This window comes from Parasteatoda tepidariorum, chromosome 2 (assembly GCF_043381705.1).
Source record: "Parasteatoda tepidariorum isolate YZ-2023 chromosome 2, CAS_Ptep_4.0, whole genome shotgun sequence".
Lineage (NCBI taxonomy): Eukaryota > Metazoa > Arthropoda > Arachnida > Araneae > Theridiidae > Parasteatoda > Parasteatoda tepidariorum.
In genome coordinates, this window is record NC_092205.1 from 76482836 (window position 1) to 76503762 (window position 20927).

Below are 20927 nucleotides of genomic sequence, written 5' to 3' on the forward strand. Positions count from 1 at the left end.
CAATTGTATATATAAATTTTTCTGTATCCTTTTCTGTATTCATGAATACTTTTTCATGCAAAATACTCCTGTGTTTATAAAAACTACAGATTATGAATATTTGAAAATGAAAGTGCCAATACGGAAGTAGTGAAGTTAAAGTCATTTTGCTCGTCAGGTTAATAATTGGTACATTTGAAGGCTGTCAATAATAATTATTCGAAAAAGCAATTCGGTTGTGTTGGTGTTTATTTGGACATATATTTTGCAGAATAATATGTCCAATAGGGCTTTTAAGTAGTTTGAGATTTTTCTAGTCCTGGTTTTCAGATGAAAAATGTGGATACACTCTACTCTCCCAAATACCGGAACATTGAATCATTCTCGCATGCGCAATCAAGCAGCTTCGTCTTTAAAAATGCTTAAATGACTGCAAATATAGAATTTAAAAAAAAGTTAGCTAGCCATGTCTGAACAATCAATAAAAATTTAATATAAAAATCCTATTTAATCATTAATATAAATCCCACTAATCGAATAATCCAAAATCGAATAATCGAAATCCCATTTTATTTCTTTCAATAATAATTTCAAAAAATATGTTGAAAGTTCAATTATACAGACATGTGACTAAATATATTCTTCTTCATACGTAATACTAATTATTAATCATAAAAACATTATTTTCTTTTTATTCCACTCTTTATATTCACATTCCCAACTATCAAATAAACATTTGCATAAATAGCTTCAGAGAAATAAACATGCTCTTAAATATTTCCTTTTTAAATACACTTTTTTGCTAGTAAAAATCATTATTTTCTCTTTAATCTGGAATTGAATAGCGTCTTTTAGTTCCTTAAAGAATTCAGGAAATAAATGAAACAGCTTATATTATTTTTTCAAACTTCGAGTAGCTTTAAGCGTTGTTCGCTTTTACCAATCGAATGTTCAGCTCTCCAATCGTTTTCACGTACCCCAATACAACCAATTTTTCGTTTCTGAACGACGCAATACAAGTAAGATTGGAGCAATACAAAGAAAAAAAAAACTTCCCAGACCCTCTTATAAACAGCAAAAGTGGGGAGGGATTGAGCAAAAGAGAAAAAAAAATTCGAACGTTCTAAGCGTATTCGGTGACACACATGCCTCATTAAAGAAGCTCTTTAATGAGGCTGGAGGAGAGACACTTTCTCTACAGCCTTTTCCAGCGGTCGGTCCTCCCCTGGGTGTCGTTAGACAGAGAACGTGGAACGTTTTCTTTTCTTCTAGAAGATGGTAAAGAAAGAAAGGAAAAGCGAGAAAACAGAAGTTTTGCACACACGTGAAACAATTAGGAAAGCTGGAAGTTTTGGTTAAGTTTAGTTCAAGTTGTTAAGTAATTGATAGGTATTGGGGAATCCGAAAAGTGTACTTTATTTTTTCGCCAAAGATGTGCCTTTATTTCTCTCTTAATACTATTAAGGTGGTAATTAAGATTCATAACAAGAGATTTCTTTCGCCAAAGAGAAAAGATTTTCATTGGTGAGCCCTGGGGAGATAAAGTGATGGAAGTTCAGTTGATTTGTCTTAATGAGAATCGATTGCGTTCGTTTTCGCGTTAATATTGATTCGAATGATGGTAATTATTCAAAGATGCTTTTTGAAATTAAGTAACTAATAAATCTTGTTTTCAATGACAAGTCATGGAAACTCACTTTAGATTTTCAAAATAAATTTAGAAAGATGGTTAGTTAAAATTATAGAAAGAAAATTACTTCAGTTTGAAAACGAGGGGATAAAATTTAAATAAGATTCTTTTCTTATACGTTTCAAGGGTTGTAGACCTGGAAATAGTTATATTTTAGGTGTCCTTGGTGGTATAGAGAAGCAAAAATGTTTTCACTTGCATCTGGTGATAATACAGTTAGTATGAGAATATGTAATAACTGATTTGGAGGTCGCTTAAATCACCTAAATTGCAATCTCTTCAAGGGCACATTTGAGAAAAGCAGAAGATCCTTGTTTAATGTTGAAATTTATCAAAAGTAGATCTTATATTTTTGCAGTTATAAAATGCAATAGACTACCATAGTTTGGACATCTATTCTGATCTGATAGCTTAACAAAATCCAGTACTCTGACAAATCCAGTAAAAAAGCTTGCTTTTACTAATCCTATGAGAAGCAGAAAATGAAGCAGACCATCAATTAGGTGGCTTGATTCAATGGAAATATAGTTAATTAAGGAAAGTGGAAGAGCCTAGCTGCAGATAGGGCCTAACGGTAAAGAATACTTGAAAAAGCATTTGGTTTGTAACAGACTATAGTGTCTTGAAAGAAAATGAAGTGTCACACTGAGAATATGATATTTCTTCTTCTTTCAAGGCTAAAAATGGAATCAATAGCTAAAAAAATGAATGAAATAGCACTGAGCTAGAACATTACTATGTACCGAATGTTCCACAATCGCCTGAACGCTGATTAGACATCTGTTGCAATGTCACAGTCATGTTTAAATTGGTTTGATTAATAGAGTGGGCAGAATTACATGGGTGATGATGTAGATCGGATGATATTTTGACTTTCGGTGTGATTACATTAGAATATTCTATTTCCGACTATTTCAAATCATATGTATTTAAATGCTTAGAATGGGATGTATGAGAAGTTTAACCTTTCACAGAATTGAGAAGACATTTGCCAATCGTACTTGCTCAGCGATCGCGACTCTAAAAGCGTAGCAACTGTTAAATGAGGGCGAGACTTTTGGATCTTTTGGACTGGTTTAGAGGCCTACACCAAGGAGATAAACAACAACATAAAAATATATGCTTTGTAAACCGAATACCTTGTTATTCAGTTTACAAAATATATGTTGCTAAAACATACAAATATTTAAAGAATTCCTTTTCTTGGTTGAATGCACAACAAGATCTTTCAAAATTAACAATTGATTTTTAAGTAGAGAACTTTTTTTATGCTAACACTACTACTGATCAAAGTGCACCAAAGGTCAATTACAGTTCATTAGAATTTAACTTGGCTACTTTTCATACCAACAGAGAGAATAAATACACAGTTGAATACAGTCAAGGGAAATAGATTTGAGTATCTGGGTTGTGATTCTGTTCTCAGCAGCAGTAAATAATCCGTGTCTTGAGATGTTCAGTAGAGATGATATTGACCTATTATGATAGAAATACATAAAGTGGCTTAATGTAGCCTCATACAAAAAATATCTAAAAGTGTAAGATTGGAAATCTCTGGGTGACTAGAACTGTAGTGATCTTTGCCCTTATCCATCAGTTAGGAAATGAAGTTAATCACGCACGATGCGGGCAAAAAGAGGGAGCCTAGTGCTTTTTAAAAGATCACAAGAAAAGTTGGAAAATAAAGAAGCTCGTTAGTTTTTTGTATGAAATCGATACTTCAGAAACACTCTGTAATTTACTTTTTGAAAACTTAAGAGTCCAATAAAATATTTTTATTCACATGTAATTTTCAAGGACATGTATTCTTTCAAGGAAATTATTGAAAATAAAAATTTTTTAAAGCATTGATATTTTAGAGGAATGTTATTATAATTTTGTGCAATATCCCTTTTCTTATAAACTAACAACAAAAACAAAAGTATTTTTTTAAATATAAAAAGTAAATTTTGAAATATTGAAAAAGAATAATTTTTGATTAAAAAAAAACTATACATTGAAATCTGTAACCTAGTTTATGTCAAACGAACTCTATATTCCAAACTCAGTCGAAATTTTTAATTTTCAAAACCAGTCTCGTATCACTAAATTTCGTGCTCCATTTGAAATCAAAATAATGCTCCTTACAGCATGTCAGACATGCAATTAGCATGTCTGGTAGAACGATTCGGGAGAAAAGATTTATTCCCCCTGAGAAAAATCATCTCTCACAATCAGCTGACATGACAACTCAACTCTTAATTTGAATCTGACATTTCCACCCAAGGAATTCCACCGATGAAGCCCAAGTGACAGGCCGATTCAAAAATTTTCCTTCAACAAGAACAATGACTATGCAAATGCCAACTTCTATTTTAATTCTATTTCTGCAGCATCTCTATGAATAGATAAACGCACCAAGAAACTTCAAAAGTCGCATTAGAGATCGAACATCCATCCCCTTTCCCAACATTCGATGCTTTTCTCGACCCCTATAGTCAATAATTCGAGGGGAGATATCACAAAAGAGCCCCCCCTCCCTCCAAAACAGTCAAAATGTCGAGAAGCTTATATCGTGAGATTGGGTTGAAACGATCCAGCTTGGGATCTTGACTTGGAATTTCTTCGAATGACACAGATTTTTGCCAGCACCCTCAGCGCCTTTTTCCCCGTGAAGTAGAAGATAGATAAAGTGCTTTTCTGCCATTATTATTTATTTCTCGAGATGAGATGAGTAGTTTTGCATATATGCAGTGCATAATGAGATTTCAGTAAATTCCGCGAAGTTAAGGGCAAGAGGGAAGAAAAAAACGCGCCCTTATTATCACGTTATTGACGCATTTGCGTATGTTGAGGGGCTAGTTCTAAAATACAAACGATACCACATTACATAACTGGATATATATTTAGGTAAAATATAAATAATTTTAGATATATTTTAAAGTGAATTTTAAAGCTATTTGCGGCAAAAAAAAATAAGAAAATCATATATCTTTAGTGAATTAATCATATTTTGATTGAATTATGACTTAAACATCAACTTTGATTACTTTTATCTTAACATTTCGAAAGGAAGTTACGTATTTGTTCTGTATTCTATAATTTTTGAAGTTTCTAATAATATTAATAACAAAAAAGAGTGTGATAAATCATCTCGTGTTTTAATATAGTGGGGATTATCGTGTGGTAATATCATATTAGGTATTTATCGTAATTTATAATGATGGTGGTTTTATAACATTCAGTAATTATCGTATTAGACAATTACGTTATTGATAACACTTATTAGATGTTTGCATTCTGAAGATATATTTGTCTATAATAATCATGATATTATCGTTGATATTGATTGCTATATTACCGATATAGATAATCAGCCTATATTTGATGTGTATTATAAGGTGTAATATTCAGGAAATGAGGAAAATTTTTAAAATGTCATTATCATGATATCTGAGAAACATCACAATTTCATAATAAATATATAAATAAATAAAAAAAACAGCATTGCCAAAAAATTCGATATTTCGTTAAGGTAATGCAATATTACAAGACAAATAAATTTATCATAATTACTAAAAATAAAGATTAAAGATTATTCCACGTTCCTGTAGTAAAATGCTTACGAAGTATTAAGCCATCCGATTACTATTAAATGCGTACAAATGTGAAAAACAGTCTTTTGTCATATTTTTAGAATAAATGGATCTTTTTCCATTGACGCAAGGGGAAAATGGTAGCTAAATAAGGAATATTCAACACTTGTGATTGCCATGATTTTATTTTTATTTTATTTTATAACCGTCGTTGAACAGCCGATCCAACTTCATGGGCTTACGACTACTAACGTTCAACTCCGTAGCCTTGTAATTTTGAACTAATCCAGAAGACAAGGAAACTCCTGGATCAGTACCCCCAGAGGTATTGATTTGTTGTGGAAACGTGGAGGACTTTGAGACTCGACAGATTTAACGTGCATCAGTCACCATTTACTACACGGGGAGTCTTCGGACTGCGAGGATCGAACCCACGACCTTTTGGATATGGGCCCAGCGCCCTACCGACCAGGCTATCCCGGCCTTGACTGCAATCAATCGATAATCTCAAGAGTGATTTAATTAGAGCGTCATCAACATCATCGTAATGTTGGAAGAAGGATCAGATCACACCAAAAGAGGGTTACCACATAAACTCAAACAAGAACTATATAACTATTTTACAACCCAACAACTTAATTTTATCGTAACTATAAATGTGTAACATTCAAATAAAGCATACATTCATAAGAAACTACTTTCCTTCCCTTTCCACGTGTGGTGTATTTTTTTTTTATCCACCCAGTAGATAAAATTCAACAGCGCCTTTTTATAAGCAAAATGTTGTTTCGATGGTCATGATTTTTTTAAAAAACAGTTGTGCCTAGTGGAAATTTAACCCAATGCTTCTCAATTTTGTGAATGTCCTATAGTCTGGGCCTTTATTGAATTAATATTATTTTGGCCGGGACAGCCTGGTTGGTAGGACATTGGGTCGTCCAGAAAGTCGAAGTTCAAGAGGTCATGAGTTCGATCCCCACCTCTGAAAGGCTCCCCGTGTAGTAAATGATGACTGGGACATGTTAACTTTGTCGGGTTACAAAATCCTCCATGTTCCCACATTAAAACATACCTCTGAGGGTAGTGAATTGGAGATTTATCATTGCAGGTTCAAGTCAGAATTACGATCTGTGGATGCATGTGGATCTGTGGATGAATGGGCCAGCCCTACAAATGGGTTGTGACATGTGTGGGGATTAAGTCGTATTCTTGCTCACAGATGGCTTCTCTGAAAAACAAGAAAGACACCTTCTGCCTGAAATTCGCTTGGTTTCACCAAGCAGGCATGGCTGGAGGCACTAAAAAATATGGGGAATATCACCAAAGATGGGAAATAATCAGTGATATTTCATTGTCTAAAAGAAATTAATTAATACTCAAGATAACATCATATTCAATAATTATCTTTTTTTCGATAATATTAGAAGCTTAATTTTGCATATTCGAAATTTTATTTTATATATTCCCATTTGATTTTCGATAATAGTAGTGATAATGTTATTTTCCAGAATTGTAATCGATAGTACTCTGGTAACATCATATTCGATATTTGTCGTAATTTATAATAATAGTGATTCTATCACATTCGGCGTACAATCGATGTTAATTTTAAGGCGCCATATTCGCCATATATAATCACGTGGATAATTTTTAAAATATCATTATTGCGGTGTCTGAGAAATATCATAAATAATATTTCAGAATATAACACTCGGAGCCGCAGTGGCTCTGGGGATAGAGCATTCGCCTCCTCTTGAGGTGAACCAGGTTCAAAACCCAGCGGTGGCAGGTTGATACGATTTCTGCTTCCGAATCACGCTATAAATATCGTTAATCTTAGACTGATCAGTTGGTTTGAATCCCCTTGTCGTCAGTGAAATCGTGACCGGTTTCCTTTTTCAGGTAAAGCAAATACGGGTTAAGTACATTAAATAAAATTTCTCCACGAAGACTAGCTGGTGTCAACACTAGATTCAGGCTTTCTCTTGTCTTCTGGGTTGGGTTCTAAATTACAAGGTTTTGGAGTTGAACACTGATAGAATCAAGTCGGCTATTCAACGCCGGTTATGTTTATTAAAAAAAAATCAAAAAATATCATTTTGATCTGAATTCCATACAAAGTAATATTCGCCGATAAAATATTTAAGAGAAATTATGGCCTATAAATTAGAAATAAATTTTTTAAAAGAAAGTCCCCAACTTTTCTCTGAACCGTGAAAATGGGAGACGGGAAGAAGCGGAGTGTGAGGAATGACTTTAGAATTATCAGTTTTAAATTCCTCTAAACCAATTTTGTATTCACTTCTCGATTTCCTCTTATTTCCTTTTCTTATTACCACCTCTTTTGCTTCTAACCTTAGAGAGACCCCTTTTCATTCGGCAAATACTAATGGGGGGACTTTTTTTTCTTCCTTCAGAATATGTGACTGCGACACAATGGTTCAACACTAATTACTTTAAAGAGTTTGAATAGAGGAAAATTGAAAACTCAAACAGGTCGATATGGAATAGAGGGAAATACTGCCTAATTTCTCATTCAGATTGTTAAAGAAGATCTTCTGGGATTCATTCTGAATTTTAATATAAACTTAGCATCTGAAGAATGATTATTTTTAATTATTACGCTTTTGCAATGTATATATTCTTGCTCGTTGTTTCATTAATGCACTCTTAAGATTTCCATTCCAAAATTACGGTAAAAGTACCGGCAGCAGCCTGCTTAACCAATTAAGAGTAAAGTTAGTTTACATTAATGATATAGAACAATTAACCTTTAAGAAAATCGTTTACCTTTACGGTTTGAAGCCGTTTACAACTAGTATGATTAAAAAAACCATGAATACAAAACTATTTAGCCATTTAAAACTAGGATAGTTTCAAACCGTAAAAAGGAAATTTGATTGGACATTGGAGCTAGGCTTTTCGTTAGGTAATGGGCATTGGAGTTATGTTGAGCTTGAATTGTGTTTTGTTAAATGAACCGTGGAATGTGGTTTAATTAGTATATCTGGTTGTTTCACCTATCGTAAGAGATGGGGAATACGAGAATTTTTTTCTTCTGGTAAGCAGCTTTATGGTGCTGCCATCTATGCGTGAATGAGTGCATTATATTCTAATATTGCAGAACCCCTTTGTTGAAGGAAATGGGGGAAATGTTGTAGTGTCAACGTTGGGACTCGAACCACCGTTCTGTAGGTCATTAGATTAGCAAATCAACATTCTCGGTTATATGTACCCATCTGAAAGGAACTAAGTGTCTTTATTAGAGGGGACGAAAAAATCTTGGTTGTTTAACCGTATTAGGTGAAAACAATTTATAAACTGTTTTTCTTATGTTAACAATTTTAATATCATATGGTTATTTGACTGTTTTGCTTGAATATGAGAAAATAACATTTAAAAAAATTGTTATTTAACTATTTTTTCCTTGATATTTCTAATTGGCATGACATATACATGCATGTAATTGGCATGACATATACATGCATGTAATTGGCATGACATATACATGCATGTATTTGGCATGGCATATACCTTTGGCAGCTATATTTTATTCTGTTTCTGTTAAAGAAATATAAAATTGTGAAAGGCTAACTCGTAGGTCAAAGTGTATAGATAATAGTTTTATTGCAACGTATAATCCTCAAGTGTAATGCCTCCAATCTTGTTATGCCTTCATGCTTAAATATATATTTTCAAATATCTCAAATGTTCTATTGTTTTGACGTGCAGGATTTTCACTATTAATGGAAGTTTAATCCGCATTCAATATGTAACTTATAAGAAACTGTTTTGAGGGTATTGAAGACTATGCATTATTTATTTTTTATTTTATTTTTTTGAGCTGGAGTGTAGTATTTCTTCACATCGTAGTGATTTGTAATCAGATTAAAATAACCAATTTTTTTTTTTATTTGTAAAAATTCTAAACAAACTAGAGGAGATTTCCAGCACAGGATACAATTAGGATTACGTAATTTATTTTAAATCTTATAATGTGATTTATTTTCTATTTCCATTATATTTATAACATGCTGTTGCAGAGTTAAATATGGCGTTTTTAACATTTACTAGATGGTCCTTACCATACAGGGCAGTATGGTATAGACACTTATGGTAAAACAAAAATACAATTTCGATTAATTAAACTAGAATATATTTATAGAGATTTTTAAACGATTCATTTAGAAAATTTTACCATTCATTTGGAATTCTTAAGGTAACGGTTTATTGAAAATTCTGATTTTGAAAATTAATGCTATTATTACAACACATTTAGTAAAAAATACAAAACTTAAAAATAAAATAATCTGAAAAAGGGTTTTTAGACCAAGCTTTAATTACCAAATTTCATCACATTTAACAAAATTTTATCACATATTATGAAACCATATTTTATAGTCAATTTCACCGAAATCATTATTAAGGAGCTCCGGTGAAAATTATCGACCTTTTGGTTCTCCCATAGCGCCAGAAAACCGTAAATTTTACTATATTATGTTAGTTTTGTGAATGATTTTTTCTCTGTGTGTTAAAAGATAACCAGTTAAGCAGACAGCAAAATTAGTTTTGCTCTGCTGTCTCCAAGCTTTTTTGAGAAAATATTCTAAACAAGGTTATATACATATCTATAACAATTTCATTTCGATTTCGTTATAAATTTTCTTAATGTTATAAATAAAAAAAATCTGAGAATTGTTTATAGTTTATAATTTTTAAAACTTCAAGATGGCGCTGCATGGTTGAAGGTAATATTTTTTTTCAAGTATGCATCTTTCTCTAATATACAATGCATAAAGTAATTAAAAGTAATATTAATTGCTATACAGTCCTGATTATCCGAAATACTCTCTTGCTGGTGTTCATGGAAAATCAGGGAAGAAGAGGACAATCCATAATACTCTCTTGCTGATGCTCATGGAAAATCAGGGAAGAAGAGGACAATTCATAATACTCTCTTGCTGATGTTCATAGAAAATCAGGGAAGAAGAGGACAACCCATAATACTCTCTTGCTGATGTTCATGGAAAATCAGGGAAGAAGAGGACAATCCATAATACTCTCTTGTTAGTGTTCATGGAAAATCAGGGAAGAAGAGGACAATCCATAAGTGTTCATTCTAGAATATGGTTGTATATAAAAATATAGCTTGTTCATAACATTATCGAAGATGCAAAAAGATTTTATTTTATGGTACGTTCGGAACAATTTTGTTTTCGAGTTGCGAGAAGAGTTTCGTCATCGAGAGATTGTTCATTTTGCCATAAATCACTATACTGTACAAAATACACAGTGACCGGTACAGTAAAATCTATTTTTACTGAATCATGTCAGGGGCAAAGAAATCTTTTATACAGTAATCTTTAATGAAATAATTAATGTAAAATCACTGAATCATTCTAATTAAATATATATTACTGCAAGAATTAGGGTATAATACTTTAGGGTAAAAATGGATTTTAATGGATGATTAACATAAAGTGCGGTACTTTATGCCGTAATTTGATCTAGAATTTACAGTATATACACGTTAACACTTACCTTAAACTGTTGTCACCTAGGTTATATTTCTAACAAAAGGCTTATATATCAGTTTTAAATCATTGTAAATTTATTTAATAAATAAATCTGAATAATCATGGTTAATTCTCAAACTTTGTAATCAAAACAAAATTGAAAATAATGAATATTTCATTTGTGAAATGCGTGTTTTTAAAAATTACTTATAAAAATTGAAAATTTTGTTTCAAATATGAGTAATATTCATTACAGACTATAAGATCTTTTTCTGTGGATTTTGGGCTCGGACAATGAAAAAAAAATTACTTTTGATAAATAGAATAAAAAACGAAGATATTCCATTTTATTCCTAAGTGAGAAATTTTCTGAAAGCTTTATGAAAAAAAGTTCTCCATAACTTCGAAAATCACTTTTTTTTGAAGCTGTGAAACTAAAAGCTTGGTTTTAAGTTCGCGACTCCATTTAAAAGGAATGGAAAAAAAAAGTTTTGAAAGCTAAAAATCTGAAAGTCAAATTTATCGATTTCACATCAACCTGCAAGCCGGTTAATTATCAAGAACTTTTCTGTAGCTTTAGAGAGGTTTTCGCTTTTGGTTTCCAAAAATATACTGCAAAATCGTTCAGCGAGCCATCAAAATTTTCGATGCAGTTTTCTCCCCTCTAGTGTTACCCCTTATTATTTATTTTTCCTTTTTTTTTAGTTACGTGAAATTTTCATCGTTCTAAGATATTGATCTTTTAGTTTTTTTTTCCTCCAAAATTTTATTCTAAGAATAAAAAAACTTTCACTCAGTAGTATTACAAAGTTACCGTATAAGAGCGAAGTATCTTTTTTTTGTTACAAAATATTGAATAATTGTTCATGAATTTACTGCCTATTTTATTTATTTTTCCTAAGGAAAACTTCAAACACCCAAAAGATTTCAGTATATAATCTCTAAGAATACTGCATATGTATTTTAATTGACAAGCATGATTTTTTCCTGTACAAGATGATGTATGCATGCACTTTGATTATAATTAATGACTTAGAGTGGGGATGGATTGATTTTTTTAAAATTCTTATCGAGTTTATTAAATAGTGCATATAGCACGCAATTTTGTCTTAATCCCGCAAGTATATGTTCGGCGTTGTCGGCCTTGTTTCTAACACTCTCGTTGTCGTATACATTTTCAATTCGAAGATCATTTGTCATTTTTTTAATATTGTTTTCGAAAAGAAACGCATTGCAACACATTTCTTGTGCAAAAATTCATTTCAAAAACGTTGTTGATAGGCTAAGATCGTTGGTGTAAAAATTCTCGAAATATTTAGACTCGACAACCCCATTATAACAATTGGGTTGAAATCTGGTATAGAAATGAGAAAAATCTAGGTTAAACACGAGCACCTGGTAGAAATCATTATATTCCAACTCGATAAAATAATACAAATTTGCTTGGCAATTATCCCTTTTGGCAATCATGCGTCATTTGCATTTTTAAATTGTAGTATAAGTAGAATTTAAAAGAATTAATATTGCTGATTTATTGTAATGTTAAGGAAAAAATTTATTCGTACAGGGTATAGATAACAATGTATTGAAACGTTCATCCAAAATCTGAAAAATCATAGAATGCAATAAACATCTAAACAGATTTAACTGAAAGAAAGAATCATCTTTTAACTCCTCTCTGCTTTTACCACAATCAAATCTGTGTTGTTGTTTATTACATCCACCCTCCTGAATTGTGATTTGTAAGACTTCGATGGGATTTTTGCTTTTTCTCACTTAAATATTAATTTGCGACTTACAATGTCTGTACTTTTATGTTTTCATTTTTGATAAAGACGCTAAAAATAATTATTAAGGGTGGTCTTTCTGGAAAACCTTGCAGCTGAGGTTTAAGAGTGTTTTGTTCTGTCATCACAGCTAGATTTTTTTCATGTTGATAAATATTTTAAAATGGTTAATAGATTTAAACATTTTAATATTTGTGTCTCTATATTTAGTTTTTAAAAATAATTGAAAAAAAGGTGTTTTGATTCTTTTTATTAACTATTATCTCAATTTTGACAGATAAGATTGAAAAAAAACTACAAAAATTGACAATAACTAATTATATCTTCTTCAAAGACTGATAGATAAGTCTAATTAATGTTCCATTATTTAAGATAATTATTATCAAAGTGATAATTAATGAAAAAGTTCAGCTTATAAGAAAAAATATACATTTTTACTTCTTTTTTTTACAATTATTAAAAATATCACTAAGCAAAAGAATTAAGAAAGCTTAAGGAAAACATGAAGTTCAGTAATTAAAAATAGTTAATTGCTTCATTGTTTGTTAATTATTCCAGCACATTGGTTTAAAATCTAAGGTACTTTACAAAAGGAATTTAAAATTTAAAAATATTTCTTAATATTTCTAATTTTATGCTAATTTTCAATATACTTTATACTTGTTCACAATGCCTAATACTCTTTCTTTTCAAGTTTTTATACTTCAGTTACAAGATATAAAGATTTTTGAAGCAGTTGGCAGCTATTTTTGAGCTATGATAATATTAAACAATTTTGAAAATAACTTTAAACCATAAATAAACTTGATTTATCAATGTGTTTAAGTCTGTTACGAACTAGGTAACAAGGTAAATGGGAAGGATTGATATTAGTTAATTTCTTATGTTATTATAATTATATGTTATTATAATTATATGTTATTATAATTATATATTATTATAATTATATGTTATTATAATTATATGTTATTATAATTATATGTTATTATAANTGTACAAGATGATGTATCCATGCACTTTGATTATAATTAATGACTTAGAGTGGGGATGGATTGATTTTTTTTAAAATTCTTATCGAGTTTATTAAATAGTGTATATAGCAAGTAATTTTGTCTTAATCATGCAAGTATTTGTTTTGTGTCTTCAGCCTTGTTTCTAACACTTTCGTTGTCGCATACATTTTCAATTCGAAGATCATTTGTCATTTTTTAATATTGTTTTCAAAAAGAAATACATTGTAACACATTTCTTGAGCGAAAGTTCATGCCAAAAACGTTGTTGATATGATAAGATTGTTTGTGTAAAAATTCTCGGAATATTTAGACATTACAACCCCATTATAACAACTGGGTTGAAATCTGGTATAGAAAATGAGAAAAATCTAGGTTAAACACGAGCACCAGGTTGAAATCATTATATTCAAACTCGATAAAACATTGCAAATATGCAAATTTGCCTGGCAATTATCCCTTTTGGCACTTGTTTTACAGACATCATGAGTAATTTGCACTTTTAAATTGTTGTATAAGTAGAATTTAAAATAAATAGTATTGCTGATTTATTGCAATGTTAATGAAAAAATTTGTTCGTACAGGGTATAGATAACAATGTATAAAAACGGTCATCCAAAATTTGAAAAATCGTAGTACTCCAGTACTATGATTTTTAGGTTAATGTAATAAACATCTAAACAGGTTTAACTGAAAGAAAGAATAACTCCTCTATGCTTTTCTCTCAATCAAATCTGTGTTATTGTTGATTACATCCTCCCTTCTGAATTGTGATTTGTCAAATTTCAATAGCGTTTTTATTTTTCTCACTTGAATATTAATTTTTGACTTACAATGTATGTACTTTTATACTTTCATTTTTGATAAAGACTCTAAAAATAACTATAAAGGGTGGTGTTTCTGGAAAGCCTTGCAGCAGAGTTTTAAGAGTGTCTTGTTTCTTATTTTGATTTGTCTTCACTGCTAGATTTTTTTCATGCTGATTAATATTTTAAAATGGTTAATAGATTTAAATATTTTAATATTTCAGTCGCTATAAAATTAATGAAAAAAAATATTTTAAAAATAATGAAAGAAAGGTTTTTTGATTATTTTTGATACTTTTTATTAACTAATATTCTAATTTCGACTGCTAAGATTGAAAAAAAAACTACAAAAATTGACAATAACTAATTATATCTTGATCAAAGACTGATAGATAAGTCTAATTAATGTTTCATTATTTAAGATAATTATTATCAAAGCGATAATTAATGAAATAGTTTAGTTTATAAGAAAAAGTATGCATTTTTAGTTCTTTTTTTTACAATTATTAAAAATATCACTAAGTAGAAGAATTTAAAAAACTCAAGGAAAACATGAAGTTTAGTAATTGAAAATATTTAATTGCTTCATTGTTTGTTAATTAATCCATCACATTGGTTTAAAATCTAAGATACTTTAAGAAAGAAATTCAAAATTTAAATATATTTTTTAATATTTCTAATTTATGCTAATTTTCAAAATACTTTATACTTGTTCACAATGCCTAATACCCTCTCTTTTCAGGTTTTATACTTCAATTACAAGTTATAAAGATTTGTGAAGAAGTTAGCAACTATTTTTGAGGTATGATAATATTAAACAGTTTTGAAAATAACTTTAAACCATAAATTAACTTGATTTATCAATGTGTTTAAGTCTCTTACGAACTAAGTAACAAGGTAAAAGGGAAGCATTGATATCATTATAATTTATTAGTTAATCTCTTATTATAATTATATGTTATTACAATTATATGTTATTATAATTGATTAACAGTGCTTATTGGTTATCTTTCGTATAGTAAGCTATACTTTTTTTAAATAAACAAGTTACTATATATCAGAAATTGTTAAAAGTATTTTTAATAGAAAAGATTAAATTTTAAAATTAAATTAAATAAATATTAAAAAACTGTATTAATCTTAATGCGTTTTTTTCAAATTCAAATTTGTGAGTAGATTATTTTATTCTCTTATTATTGATTTTTAAACAATAGATATTATGACATATTTTTGCAATGCTTCTAAAGATTCTAAATATTTGTAGGGAATTACAAAAGAAACTCATGAATCGTATTAAAAATTTCATTTTTCTCCTTAATAAACCTATAAACCGATTCTGTTTAATTTTAAAATTAAATACAGCAATTTTATGCTTTAAGTATGTTTCTTATTACAATAAAGATAGTAAAATGCATAGAGTGGAGTAATTTTCTAATTTATGTTAAGACCACATTATCGTAATAACTTTGGCTACCACACTTTTTTTTTATTTTATTCATTGTCATAAAAGAAATCAAGTAAGGTTACTCTCGTAGTTAACTTAATTAACTAAATGAGACAAAAACAAATTGCAAAACATGATGTATGGCTAAAAGAAGATTAAAAAAATCAGAATCGACTTTCTTATTTTCTTAATAAAAACTCAATTAATGTACAGCAATCTGAAATTCTGAAAAAATAATAATTCGAAGAACTCTTTTGAGCAGTCTTGATAAATATAAGAAAATAAGGCTCATTAATCATGACTAGAAATACGCAAAAAACTGTGATTTTTCCTGCTGTCTTAATTGTTTGGTTATAGATGGGATTTTTGGAAAGAAACAATAAGTTTTTAGTTCTTTGAAATTTGATTGATGAATTTTCGTTATATTTTTTCCTGCGATAAGTTTTATAAATTATATATGTGTGAAATAAGGTTTTAGGCGTAGTACATACTTGTGTTAAATTATTATACAAATATTATTTATTATGGTAATTAAATAGTAAGTTAAGATACAAATTTTTTTAATAATAAGTAAATAAATTACAATTTTTTAATTAATAGTTTTAATTTAAACTAATTAAATAAATAAGTAAATAAAATTTTTTTAAAAAAAACACATACTAATGAGTGTTAAATTAATTTAGAATTATGCATACTTTTAATTAAGGATTTATTCGGAAGCAGAAAACAGGAAACATTGGATCAGTTCTCAGACATGGAGGTTTTGTAAATTGCTTCAAGCTGTTTAAAAATGCCTTTTGTAAGCAGACAAAAAAGTTTAATGGTGCTTTAATTTTAAGAGGAGAGTAGAGATATTCTATCTTTCTCTTTTTATTATAAATAAATAGTTTTGTAATGACTTAAAAATTTTTGAAAAAAGAAAAAAAAACTTTTCATTTCAATGATAAAAAAATTTTTTTTGCCTTTTCATCAAAATTAAAATTTCTATGAAACATACTTTTGAGGGTCATTCTCACTGCATGTGATTCATGCACTCTCGATCGAGAAAATATGAGCACTTGCTTGTTGCGTTGCTTTTTCCCGCGGCTAAAAATTAAGAAATTGATTGGTGAGGGCGACCAAACCAGATTCAGTAAGAATGTTTCCTAAAATTTTCAGTTCTGTCTCTTATTATTCTTTAAAATCTTAAAATTTTTATTGCAGTTTGTTTTTCTGCTAAAATTATTAAAAATATTTATAAAAGAATTATTATTTAATAAAGACGTCCCATGAATACTGTAAGCTGGTTCATTCGATATATAATTATAATATATATAATTTCATTAAAAATATTTCAATTCATTGCAAAAACAATTTTTTAAGTATTTTGCTGTACAATTTGCCAAAATTTCAATAAATATTTTTGCTCACTAATTAGGTAATTATTTTTATGCAATTTCTTTAAATTTGGCTCAACAATTTAATTCGCGATAACAAACTATACAGGGCGTTGTTGTATGAGACGAATAGCTGCGATTTCTGTGAAAACAGTAATTTAGTTGCTCTGGAAATGTCTTCAGTGTAGCATTGTATCGTTTCTTCTTTATTGTGGCTTATTAAATTTAAAAAAGATAAATATTTTATAATCTTTCTTATTCAAGCGAAAACAAAATGGAGTCTCATCTTTTTATCAGAGTTGAAACCTAATGCCTGCAAAATCGTTTTACTAAATTTAATGATATAACATGAAAGGCCCATTTAAACTTTACATTCTATAGTTTTAAGAATCATATTACTTCAAACATTAAAATATGCAAACAGTAGCTCATAATTTTATATAATTTAACTTTCCAAAAAAAGTTTTTTGACAAAAAATTTTATCAAAAAATTTTAAATTTCTATAAAAATCATTATTTTCAAACTTAAAAACGACTTTTATTATTATTGTCATTATTTTTAAACAAAGAATGCTTGCAAAACAAAAAAACGATTCATAAAACTCCTCACATTAAAGTAAAAAACTTTCATGCTTTTTTTTCTCTTATTCTTAATCGGATGTAGAAAACCATTCTATAGAAAAGTTTCATCAAAAAAAAAAAAAAAAAATTATATCCAAGTAAAAATTTTTATTATAAAAATCCTAACATTTACCCGCTTTTTAAATCTGGAGAATTCCAAAATGATATGTTCTTAGTTTGAAAACTTTATTTTCAAATAATATGTACATAGATTATCCCTTCATCAATTTAAGATGACATACCACGCAATAAAATTTTATAATTGCATGATCTCGATATGAATTTCGATATATAACTTAAAAACAGAATAGCAGAATTCTAGTTGAAATTTATCACTCAAAATTAAAAAATACTTTCCATGAAAACTATAAAAACTTATTAATAATCAACATAAATGATAATATTTCAAGTAATTCGGATGATTCTTTATTGTTTTCCGAGTGATACAGATTTTGAAATATTATTCTCTAATACTATTCTATAAAGAAGAATATTCTATTACTATTGCAGTTCTGCACGTTCTGAAATCATATTTATTCATTGGAATAAACTAAGCAATGTTGACTTCCCTTTGATTTGTAATGAATTGAAGACCAAAAAATAATGTATTTTACCGTATTACACACATCTGTAACAGTATGCGATCACGAAATCGGAAGTTATCGGTTGCAAGCTTGCTGATAACAGAAAGGAAAAAATTATTCAAAAATTGTTCTTCAAATGTTTGTCGTGTTCTGTTTCAGAAAGATTTACCAATGTTCTGGATAGTTAAGTTCTTCTGCCTTTATCTTAGGGAAATTTTGCTTCTTATTTGCTGCTAAAAAATGACGTTCGACTCTGCCAATGATATGTTCTTCGATTGTAAACTTTATATAGAACTAAATGTAAACTTAATAAATAAAGCCTGAAAATATGCTCTCCGCTAGAGGGCGTACTCAAGCGTTGCGATAGCGAATTCTTAATAAATAATTTTTATGAAACCTTTTAATTATCGTCTGCTTTTAATTTATTTATTTGAAGCAATAAAACATACTTTCTTTTCGTCTGCGTTTCAGTCATTTTAATTTAGTGATGAATCATGGAATAAAGTTAAGTGATATTGAAGTAAAGAATATGAGTTGGAAAAAAGACTTCTTTATTGTTTGAAAATATTTTTATAGAGATTAATCTTTTTAAGAGGACTGGCATTGTTTTAAAAGAAGTATAAATGAACTCGTAAAAACGACCAAGAAAAATATCTAATTTAACCATATAAATTAGAATTTTCATTAAATATTTTGTGTTAGTGTTCTGAAGAAAGACAGATGCTACGTGAGTATTATAAAATAATTTGTTTTATAATATAATTATTTTTGGAATCTTAATTAGTTTTCAATTTATAGCGTTTTATAAAAGTTATTTTAAACGTTTGCTTTTTCCAGCTACTGCTAATTATAATGGCAAACTTCGTAATATTGTATCAGAGAAGAATAGACTTATAAAAAGGTGGTTTTTTAAAATAATAATTCAATTACGCTCTCCAATGTTTGCATTATATTAAGATCTGATGTTGATAAATTTGCGTAGCATTGAAACTTATGTGCTTTTTTAGCTACTGAAATTAATTATTTGTGTTTGTTGAATATTAACTCTATTGAAATTCACATGCTTTTGAATTTAATTATTAACGGGTTTCATTAAAAAATTTTAATGAACTGAATGATAATAATGTAAGATTTTCAAAGTTATTCTTTTGCATGTTCGCTGGTTCTTACGTTTTTTGCGATAGCATATTCTCTAAAGATGGAAAAATATAAGTTTTCAGTTAAGTAAATTTGTTTAATTTAAATTAATTTCAACCACCAAGACAATTAAACATCGCAATATAACATAGAGAGTCTCAATATTGTTACGATAATGTTATTAAGTGTTAACGAATTTTAAACAAAAATTCTCTCGAATAAAGATTTTTTTTTTCACCGCCACTATGAAGTAAGGAAGCAAAAGTTGACAGCTCTATACTTGTGTTCACCAAATTGTTCAAGTAGTTATAATTAAATAATAATTAAACAATAAATTAGAAATAAAAGTTTAAAAAAAATCATGAATAAAAAAATCATAAATAAAAAATTAATTCACATTTCAACACTGATTTCTAATTTGATACAGATAAGTTTCTTTTTTTTTTGCAAGCACATTATTTTTTTACCATTGATAATATTACAAATAAGTTTTTAAAGAAAAAAAACAGGACTTACTTTTTGTGGTAAAGCCCTAGAACATTGATGAGTAATTAATTTTTATGAATTAAATACATATTGTCCCATATGTGTCCAACAGACAAATAAAATGACAGTTGATAATAAAATTGTTATTCAAAGCAACGTAAAGGATTATTATAACACTTACTTTTTCTTAGATATATATCAGTTATTTTTGTAACAAAATGTTGCATAAATTTCCAAAAACATATGATTTCTTCACAGCTAAAACGCCATGACAGTTTTACAAGTGTTTCCAACCATCCAAATAGAAGGAGGGAAGTCAAAAAGACTGTAATGTGTAAATCTAATGTTAAAATGGAATCTCTTGATCCCAGCAGTCTAAGTTAAACGTTTGTTGAGATTTATATGTCTCGTCAGGTTCGAAAGGGTTAAAAAAAGTTCTAAAAGAAGTTTTACCCAAATGGTTAAATTTTTTAACGCTCCCAGAATGAGAAAAAAAATGGAACACATAGCGTTGAGCATACTTTAATTAAGAATTATATAGACTTTACCATCATCTTTTTATTTCTCAATTTTTACGCCGTTCTATATATAATTATAAATTAAAAATTTAAAATAGTACTTAAATATTTCAAGATCTTAATTAATGGAATATTGAATAATAGTAGGGGAAAATTGAGCGTTCAACCCCACTTTTTTTACTATGGGATGAGCGTTCAACCCCACTTTGGGTCGATGTCCTCTTTTACTCTAGTTCTATGGGATGAGCGTTCAACCCCACTTCGGATCGATGACCTCTTTTACTATAGTTCTATGGGATGAGAGCTACACCCCACTTCGGATCGATGACCTCTTGTCTACGAGATCCCCTCTTTAGATAAAGTTTCATCAAAAGGAAGATTTTTATTATCTCTTCTTT